Raw genomic sequence first — 10,760 nt, 5'->3', positions numbered from 1 at the left:
TTCCCATCTGCCACATAACTGCGGGCACGGCTTTCAAAAGATAATACCCTGCAGGGGTGTCCCAACTTAGCCCATCACAAGCTCTCACGGTCAACAAAGGATATTCCTTCTCCCAGGAAGACCGAATCAGTGTCGGAATCCCGGTTTACAAGACATTTCGACAATGGTAAAACAAGACCAGCAAAGCCGCCCGATGTGCCGACAAATCCTGATAGGAGCTGCACATATCTCGTTCTCAGGGCACGCCGGATGAGCAAGACGTCGGGTTGGCATAGACCCTGGTTGCCCAGGGGGCGCTGGACATCGCTCGATTTGGACCAGCACTTGGAGGAGAACTGGCCCGGGGGGGGGGAGGTAAATAAATATGACCCTCGGGCTCCGGAAACCCAAGGGAAAAAGGCTTAGGTGAGGCAAATGGTAAAACCAAGGTTGGGCCTTGCTAGAGGAGTTTTATTCAAAGCGAACTGTCAAGGGGGTCCCATAAATCACCCAACCGCGTAAGGAACACAAAATCAAGGAACATAACACCGGTATGACGGAAACTAGGGCGGCAAGAGTGGAACAAAACACCAGGCATAAGGCCGAGCCTTCCACCCTTTACCAAATATATAGATGCATTAATTAAATAAGAGATATTGTGATATCCCAACATAATCCTGTCCATCATGGAGAAATCTTCAACTTCACATGCAACTAACAACGCTATAAGAGGGGCTGAGCAAAGCGGTAACATAGCCAAACAACGGTTTGCTAGGAAGGGTGAAAAGGTTAGAGGATGGCATGGCAGTTTGGGAGGCTTGATGAACAAGTGATAGGTAGCACAACATAGCGATAGAACGAAGCAACTAGCATAGCAATGATAGTAGTGAGATCCAAAGTAACGGTCATCTTGCCTGAAATCCCGCTAGGAAGAAGAGCGAGTCCATGAAGAAGATGAAGCCACGAAGACGAACCAAGCGTAGACGAATGAATCCTCACGATCGCAACGAAACAGGAACTAACGAGAAGGATCACAACCGAAAAGAAGCAAACAACATGGTAAACAACCAACACATAAACATGGCATGATGCATAACCAAGTATGATGCATGTTTTGTTTAATGAGGCATGGCATGGCAAAGTGCAACAAACAATACTACAAGTTAAGTGGAGCTCAATATGCAACGAGTTGCATATTGACGGAACACCACGTTTGATTATTTAGTTCACTCTCGTTTATGCTACCCAAAAAATATTAAAAGTTGTAACATGGAAAGAGGTGAAACATAATAAAACTACCTATCTAGGCAAGTTTAAATGAGGCCGGAACAACAAACAACAATTCCGGAAAATCCTCATGTGCATAATTTGAGTTTGGTACTGTTCTGCCTATTACATAATTTTAGAGTTGTTAAACATGCAAAGTAAATGAACGAAGTTAACCTATGCATTTTTCCACCCCATTTACATATAAAGTTTATTAAATTTGGAGCTACGGTTATTTAGTTAGGAAATAAATCATTTTAGCATGGCATTTAGCAAATTAAATGCAAACAGCATGTTAACATTTTAAACATGGATGAAAGTGGCATATTATGAAACTAGATGAAACTTTAAGCATTTTACATATTTAAATCATTTTAGTCCGATGCACCATTTGTGAGTTATGATATGCATGAACATGAGGGTCTTTTCTGTAAAACTGTAAATCCTTGGATAAAGCTAAAACCGCAGACATGAAAAAAAAACACTACATCGGGCCGAATCTAACTGGCCCGATGGGAGCATCGGCGTTGGAGGCTCACCCAGCTGGGCCTGGCCCAGGGCGGTGGGAAGGTGTGGGCTGGGCCGCAGTCAACGGGTGAAGGGGAGGCGGCCCAGGTGCGTCGCTCTCTGTTTGACAGAAAACAGAGTAGCAGCGGCGCTGGAGCTCGCGACGGGGAGCAGGGGACGCAGGGGGGCAGGGACTTGCGGTGATGCAGAGCTGCAGCGAGGTCGTGGGGGGGCGCGGATCCGAGCAGGAGGCACCAGATCTGGTCGATCTCATCTCATTCCAGTGGTGCAGAGACGGAGCACGGGGTGGCATCATCCATGGCGTCTGCGTCGGCCTCCTGTGAAGCTAACAGAGAGAGACCATAAGATGAGAGGGAGAAGGAGAGGGAAGGAGGAAGGGCAGAGGGCAGCAAAGGGGCGGCCTGAGTCGAGGTCGCCGGCGGGCGTGACCTGGAGGTGCTGGTGGAGGTCCAGCAGAGGCATCTCCTCAGCGCTGCAGGCTGGGCGCAGAGCAAGCAAGGCGGCGCGAGGCATGAAGCAGGGCGGGGCACGATGCTGGTGACCTACTGGTGGGTCTCCGAAGACGAGCTGCCGGTGGTGGTGTGAGGTGGTTGAGGAGGCCGGCATTGGGGAAGAGCTCGAAGGTCGTCCATGGCATCAGGTGCTCTCCTGATCGTTCCTGGTACAGAGACAGAGAGGGAGTGAGAGAGAGGAGGAGAAGGAAATGGGAAGGAGGAAGGGTAGGGGCGACGGGGATGGCCTGGTGGCTGCTGCTGCTGGCGGGAAGCACCGGCGAGGAGGAGGTGCTTGGGCGACGGCTTGGGGTCGAGCTCCTCTCTATCTGGATCGAGGAGGGAGCGGGAGGCGCGGTTGCAGTGGTGAAATCGAGGGAGTGTGGGTGGCGAGCGCTGCTTGGCTCGGCACTGAAGACGAGGTGGAGCGATGGTTGCTGCGGGAGGAGATCCCGGGGAAGGAGGGGGTTGGTCGGCTGGCGGCGGGGACGGGATTGATGGATTGGACTAGGGTTTGATCTGGTTATATGTGTAGGGGGGCGGATTTTGGACCCTCCGTTTAAATCGGGCGGTCAAGAATATAAGGTTAGGGGAGTCCAATGGAGAAACGCAGATATTTTATTGGTGTTTAGGGATGATCCGAACCCATTGGTCATGACCGTGCGGGTCGGGTCCGGGAGAAGTTTTCGGACTAGGTCGCGGAGGTGGTCGGTGGCTGCGCAGAGAGGCTCAAACGGTCGGATAACAATTGAACGGTTGATCTCGAAAGGGATAACGAAGGCAAGGGGGGAACGTGGCAACTACGAACGGATGCAAGCTTTATGAAAACATGTAGATGCATTGCACATGATGCTATGAGATGAAATGCAAGACATGAACAAAATGCAAAACAAAAGATAAAAACCCAACCATGGAGGAAATAACATATCACGTAGCCGGAAATGGCAAGAGTTGGAGTTACAAATATGGAAAGTTGTATCCGGGGCGTTACATTAACGCTGTCGCCATCGGCGAGGGAGGGAATCCACTACCGGCGCAGCTGTTCACTTTCACCCAGCGGCGGCGCGGGAGGGCCTCCGACCCCTTCTTCTTTGCTGCTGTCCCGTCGCCCACCGAACCACACCCCAAGAACCTTATGGTATAATTTATTTATTCCACATGCATTGCTCTAGCTGCATGTATACCATGAATCTAGGACGTGGTTCAAAGAGGAAAGGAGTGGGGGAAAGTAGTGGGGAAAAGTTGTATAACATGAATCTAGGACGTGGTTCAAAGAGGAAAGGAAGGGGGAAAGTAGTGGGGAAAGTTGTATAGCATGAATCTAGGACGTGGTTCAAAGAGGAAAGGAAGGGGGAAAGTAGTGGGGAAAGTTGTATAGCATGAATCTAGGACGTGGTTAACAGAGGAAAGGAATGGGGGAAAGTAGTGGCGAAAGTTGTATCGCATAAATCTAGGACGTGGTTCAAAGAGGAAAGAAAGGGGCGAAAGTACTAGTACAGACTGGCTATCCAGCACCTACGTTGGTCGAAAAGGGAAAACAATGACAAACGCAGTACACACATCTGTAACAAACTGATCTTTTATTTTAGGGGACAAGGTTGTAGAGTTTGAGCAGGACTAGATTTGCTGCGCTAACATAGGGAAAGGTGTCTAAAGATAACAAAACTGGGACCAACACAAATATGCTCCTTGGTTGTTTGTTCTTTGTTGCAACAGATTTTGCATCACCACAGTACATCGGTAGATGCACATGGTGCTGGTGCGTCCACTGTCCCGTGCAACTCTTTAGTTGTTGTTAATCTAAGGCCATGTTTGGTTAAAAACTCCCTAGTCCCTACCTGCTTGGTTCCAGTGACTAAACATGGACTAGAGGTTATTAAATGACATGCTAAAAGACCATGTTACCCCTAGTAATGAACTAATAGAGACAAGGTGCGATGCGTGGCAGGGGTAACTGTTGGAAAAAGTCCCAAAAAGACTCCCTCGGGGTCTTCTTTCTTTAGTCCCAAATGCCCACTTTTAGTCCCTACAAGTCCCTCCTGTTTGGTTTAGATGGGACTGACACGGAGTTTTTTTAGTCCCTACACCAAAATGTCCTTGTAAACAAACACCCTCTAATAATGCCACCGTTTGAGAAATGCCACGGTTTAACGAATTTTATTGTTAATATAATCTCTATGTTAATATTAATCAATGCCACCGTTTGAGAAATGCTACTGTCTTGCTTTCTTTCCCATTTAGATAAGGTAGATGCTTCTTTTTGTTGGCTTCTGTGTCATCCACCGTTATTGACCACTAGTTGTTTCCTTTGCACCTCTGTGTAAATAGGGTTATCTACTTCAGCTCGTTGCCATTGTGACCTTTTGTTGCACTGCACAAAACACTTTTGTTTTATGAGTGTTTTGTGCAGTTCAACCAAAATTTCACACCGACAACGTTGCTTGATTGCTTGATCTTAGTGGAACTGCACAAGAGGAGATCTTACTTCCTATCCGTGTTGGCAAATTTGGTTCAGATTCCTCTTCTTGTGAGTTGTTTGAATTCCGCATCATGAGAGGTCAGTACTAGCCTTCTTTCACATGATTCTGGAGTGTGCTTTCATATGTTGTGCCACTTGTACGGTAATGTTGCTTGATTTTAGTGAACAACACAAATGGAGACAAGACTTCCAATCTGTATGTGCATCGTAATATCCCATTGAGGTAAGATAAGGATATTTCACAACTGTTGACCTGTATTTTGCCACTTTCATCAGAAAATTAATGTCATTGTTTAGTGCTATACTTGTGCTCCCTAATTGACATGCCAAATCTTACATTGAAGGCGAAGCTTGTCTGTTATTGAACCAAGTGATGAAGGGGAAGAACAAGAGGAAGAAAAACAAAAATCAACTCCCGGTGCTGTAATGAAGCACTGCAACTGTGATGACACAAGTAATGATATAGTTTTGCATCTTTATTTATTGCTATGGCTGGAACGAGCAATTGTTTTGCCACTGATTTGATGCCACTCTTAATGTAATACTTAATTATCTCTACTTGTGCAAACAGGGACCTTCTTTGAAGATACCATATATTTTAGTGGAACTGCACAAGAAGATGTTGGAAACATTAAACTAATCGAGGAGTATATAGTAAGCATGGCCACCACAGTAGATAGCAACAGATGGTTCCGGAGAAGTGCTTGATCTGTATGATCTACATAATAAGCCTCCTGACAAAGGTTGGTACTCGCCCACTGATTTCATCCATATGATTGAGCTTTGTCATCTCTATTGGTGTTGTGCTACTGTTTATATACTGTCATGAAAAAGTGGTATTGTCCTTGAGAAGTGCTTCATCTGTGTTGTTTTAAATATTTCCTTTCCTTTTTTTCGAGCAAACAGGGATGCTAGCATTTAGTTGTCCTCTTGTCTTTGCACAACAGGATCATCTTCCTCTGAAGAAGAATATGGAGTATGTGAAGTGACTAGTTCCGATTATGCCAGGATGAAGAAGCCCTGTCTATCTTCTCATCAGAAGGAGCAGTTGAAGGATGGTTACATTACTCGCCACAAGACCAAACTAACTTCAGCTCAGAAGGACTGACAAATCTCCATTTTTTTGTTGTGATACGTGAGTACAATGTTGTTCTAGGATTCTTTCTGGTGAGTTTCATTTTTCTAAAAGTGTGCTCTACATGGACCATGTAGGTGCCTATTTAAACTGTCAATTCATAGTATAGTTTGCTTTATACTAATCACTTTTTTTGTATTTGTGCAAACAGGGGTGCTCAGCTTGATATCAATGGGAACTGCACAAAATGTTCATGAATACATCAAATCATTCATTTCCACCACAAGAAAGGAGGTGTCGATAAGTTCAAGGCGTTGCAACATATAAGGGCAAAATCATACAAGCTACGCGCGAATTTGGTTGATTTGGTGGAACTGCACAAAAAGAACAACTGGTTTATTTAGCACGAGGTGCCATGTCAATGTCCGAACTGATGGCAAACCCTGCCCATTCCACAATCGTAGGCATTTGATATTTTGGAATGGGACAACCTTGTCAAATTTTGCTCATTGATTTTAGCAAGAAGACATGTGTTTTATATTTTCGAATGGGACGCCCTTTACTGTTAGCAGCGTCGATCAATTTTTTCTTTATTCTTTAGTTGTGAAGTAAATATTGCCTCTGTTAGGTGAGTTGCTGAGATGCATAATCATCGATTGTTTTGAATGTTCTCTACGAATTGCCAGCCATGTGTGTTTGATTGCAATGTACAGAAACGCGAAAAAGCTGCTCAAACTCTTTGTACTCCTTCTGTTCCTTTTTACTTCGCACATTGTGAAAGTGCATACATTTTTCTATAAGATTGGTCAAAGTAGAGATACTTTGATTGTAGACAAAACTTGTATGCAGACTAGAAAGGGCCGGAGGGAGTACATGTGAAACTGCTGCAAACGAGGTGATCACCATGGGAATAATGCTACTACATATTGTTTTGCATGTTCATCCAATGCCAGTGATACAGGAATTCGAACTAATCAAAATAAATTCATTCATACACGGTCGGATTTCGTATAAACATGCTGGATTTCATTACATTTCATACATTCTTCAACTAAAAAGGGGTGCGCTGGAGGTATAATTAATTAACTGAAGCTACCCACCTATGTCCCGCTGAGCCGAACAAAAGATTCAGTGACTTAACTGCAGGTGCAGTCGCGTAACTGACATGTGGCCTGTTGGGCCCACGTGTCAGTCAGCCAACTGCACCAGCAGTTAAGTAGAAGTAGCGTTCTTCTCCAACACAGCTCTCTGACTCCACGTCGCCGCCAAGAAGCTAACCGGCCGTCAATGGTCAACCCGCCTAGCTTGGCTTCAACCGGAGGGTAGCAGCAATGGCCTTACTTGGACCCGAGCGGCGGCGACCTACCGTGTTCTACTCTTCCTCGTTTTCTGCGTGGCGCGGCCTCATTGGCAGCGGGGCGGGGCCTCGGCGGAGCCGGTGATGTCCTCTATCTCGTTGCTGGCGGGCGGCGCCTCAGCGGTGCGGTGGAAATCCTCCCCCTTGTTGCCGGCAGGGTGGGGCCTCGGCTGAGTCGGCGATGTCCTTTGCCTCGTTGTTGCGGGCAGGACCTCGGCGGAGCCGGCGGTGTCCTCTGCCTCATTGTTGGCGTCGCGGGGCCTCGGTGGAGCAGGGCCTCGTCAACGCCAGCGGAGCGGGGACTCGTCGGAGCCGGCATCGTCCTTTGCCTCATCCTCGGTCTCGCCAAACAGCGCCTCACCCGCTTCATCGCCCTCTTTGTAGGCAGCCGCAGCCTCCGCCACTCGCATGCGGTACCGCCAGTGCTCGAGGCGGCCCTCGCGGGTGGAGCGGTACAAGTCGAGCGGCGCCTCCTGCTCCGCCCGCTCCACGGTGATCTGCTCCTCCGCCTGCAGGTTCTCCTGGAGGAGGTGGTGGTTGTAGGCAGCGTCGGCCTGCGCCTCCCGTAACTGCACCTCACGCATCTGCCTCACCATGTCCATATATTGGGCACGGGCCTCGCCGATGGTCATGGTGCAATGCACCGGCGAGGATGGCGCAGAGGAAGGGGTTGGCGCCGGATCGTCGACTACCATGTTCTCCATTGGGACGTCATCGTCCTCCGGCTGCCTGCCGGCCAGCCGGTCGGCAGCAATGGCTGCCATCTTCTTGTGGTCCGTCTTCGCCCGTCCCGAAGAGCGCTGGAGCGCGAGGAAGCCATGTGGGAAGTAGTGGTGTGGACAAGAGAAAGGGAACATATGCAGATGACTGCGGCTATGGTCGGCGCAACAGTTTATATAGCAATGGTGGGCGGCGGAGGGATGGACGTGTGGTGCTAGAGTAGCCGTCTCGGCAACTGTGTATCATTAATGTCGGCGGCAGATGGACGGACGGACGACACTTGTGTCGTTTGAAGGCGGAGCAATCGCCTGCACCGGGAAGCGGGACGGGCGGCGCTGACTGTTTGACAATGGGAACCCACCAGGGCCATAGCCTCACGTACGCAAGTGCCTCCTTATTATATAAAAACAATATTTTTTTTGCTTCCTCCTGGTTTCCTGACATCATGATCCCACACCATTGTCAACCTATGTAGTCAATAAACGAGAGAACTGCACAAGAAGCGGCCGACAGCTGGGACCAAGCAGCTCGAGCAGTATTTGTGTCTTTGAGGTGTGAGCACTGCAGAGTTTTTTGATGTTTAACCCAGATATTAATTTTTCTCCTCTGAACAACAACGAAAACATCGCTGCAGGTATTAACTAGGCGGGTTGTGGCCCGTCTAGCCCAGTCCAGATATTCAGCCTAGATATTAAATTTTTTTCAAGCTGAAAATGGCTAGCACGGCTATACTTTTTTTAGGAATACCCAGGCAAGGTCAAGTTGTTATTCTCCGCCCCGCTGGGCTGCAAAACTTTCCTAGGAGGGATGCATTAGGCTTAAGAAGAAAATGTGCTTTAAGAAATAATAAATGGGATATAATTATAAAAACTGGGCAGTAACTATAAAAAAATTCACCAAACATGTAATTACTTTATAAAATATTATTTTTGGATATTGAAAATGTTAATATCATTAATTGTTGCGAGCACAATATTTAGTTAGATTTTTACGTAATATAACTTTATATTGAAATTGTATTTAATCTGACTAGAAATTTCGGGATAAAAATATTTCGGATCCCATCAAAATGTGGGAATTTTATTGAATTTTGTCTTCAATGGTTGGTTGAAATTATTAATCGTTGGCCTACCTAGAAAATGGGTTGTACTTTTAACAAACTGTAAATGGGTTGTAGTAAATTTCATTAGAATTCAAAAATGGGCTGTACATTCTTACAAATCACAAATGGGCTATAAGTTCTCTGCCACACACTTGTGGGCCTACTAAGTTGACGCGTCCTCTAAAAAAAATAAGTTGATGCATATGCAAGGCTTTGTCAACTTATTATAGTCAATGCACGGTTCTAGCAGCAGTGGCCGTTGGATGTCTATCCAACAGATGTTGTGCTTCTTCTTCAATCTCGGATATTCTTAGCTTCGGCCGCCCAAAAAATGATTCCTCCCCCTGATATCTGGGACGCACCGTTTCGGAGGCTGACCTATGGGCCTACTAATTTGGCACGTACCAAGGGCTTTGTCAACTTAGTCAATATAAATGATTCTAGTTTCAGTGACCGTACGATGTCCATCCAACGGCCGTAGTGCTTCTTCAACCTCTGGTCTTCTTGCTCCAGCCGCCCAAAGCAGCATCGGTCGTGTCGCCTACACCTGCCTCCCGTGGCCGGCTGTGCTGCCGCGGAGGCCTCATCACCCCCATACTACTCCCACTGCTGGCCAGGCCATTCCTCCACTCACCCACACCCCCTGTTATTCTGCGGTGACGGCAGCCTCACACCGCAGCCGAACCAGTGAACTCTCGTACTCCTCTCCGCGTGGGCATCCACTGCCGCATCTTCCCTGGCTCCGCGTCGTCCCCTTCCTAGGCCTCGCCGTCATCCACCGCCGTGGTGCTCTCGGCGCGGCGTGGTCAATGTGGTCAATGACCGACTTCCATCGGAAAAGTACTGTACGTGGAGAGGCTGATAGCTGGGTCCACGGTAGCTGCAAGGAAGTGCCTCCTTATTACGAGAAAAATAATTATTCCTCCACCTGACAGCAGGGACACACCGGACGGGCCGTCGTATTTTGTGAAAAAAAACGTTTCCCCCCTGACTGCTGGGACCCACTGGACGGGCCACCGTATTTCACAAAAAAAAATGTTCCCCCTGAATGCTGGGACCCACCGGACAGGCCATCGTATTTCACGAAAAAAACGTTCCCCCCGCTGACAGGTCGGACCCACCAGCTATATCTTCGCACGCAAGGAAGTGTCTCCTTATTATGCACAAACAAAATGAATACCCCCTTGCTAGCTAGGCCCCACCATAGTGGGTGGCTGACTTGTGGGCCTACTAAGTTGACGGGGATGGAGGGCTTTGTCAACTTAGTCAATACTCCAGTGACCGTATGATGTCCATCCAATGGCCATAGTGCTTCTTCAACCTCTGGTCTTCTTGCTCCAGCCGCCCAAAGCAACGCCGGTCGTGCTGCGTGTTCCTGCCTCCCGTGGCCGGCTGTGTTGTCGCGAAGGCCTCACCGCCCCCATACTACTCCCACCGCTGGCCAGGCCATCCCTCTACTCACCCACACCCCCTGTTATTCTGCGCCGACGGAAGCCTCACACCGTAGCCGAACCAGTGAACCCTCGTACTCCTCTCCGCGTGGGCATCCACTACCGCGTCTTCCCCAGCTCTGCGTCGTCCCCTTCCTAGGCCTCGCCGTTGTCCACCGCCATGGTGCTCTCGGTGCGGCGTGGTCAACGTGGTCAAGGAACAACTTCCATCGGACGTGGACTGTACGTGGAGAGGCTGATAGCTGGGTCCACGGCTGCAGCAAGGAAGTGCCTCCTTATTACGTGGAAAATAATGATACCTCCACCTGATAG

Source organism: Triticum aestivum, chromosome 2B, assembly GCF_018294505.1.
Source record: "Triticum aestivum cultivar Chinese Spring chromosome 2B, IWGSC CS RefSeq v2.1, whole genome shotgun sequence".
In the NCBI taxonomy this organism is placed as follows: Eukaryota; Viridiplantae; Streptophyta; class Magnoliopsida; order Poales; family Poaceae; genus Triticum; species Triticum aestivum.
The sequence above is the reverse complement of the archived record's forward strand: the minus strand, read 5'-3'. Positions refer to the sequence as shown.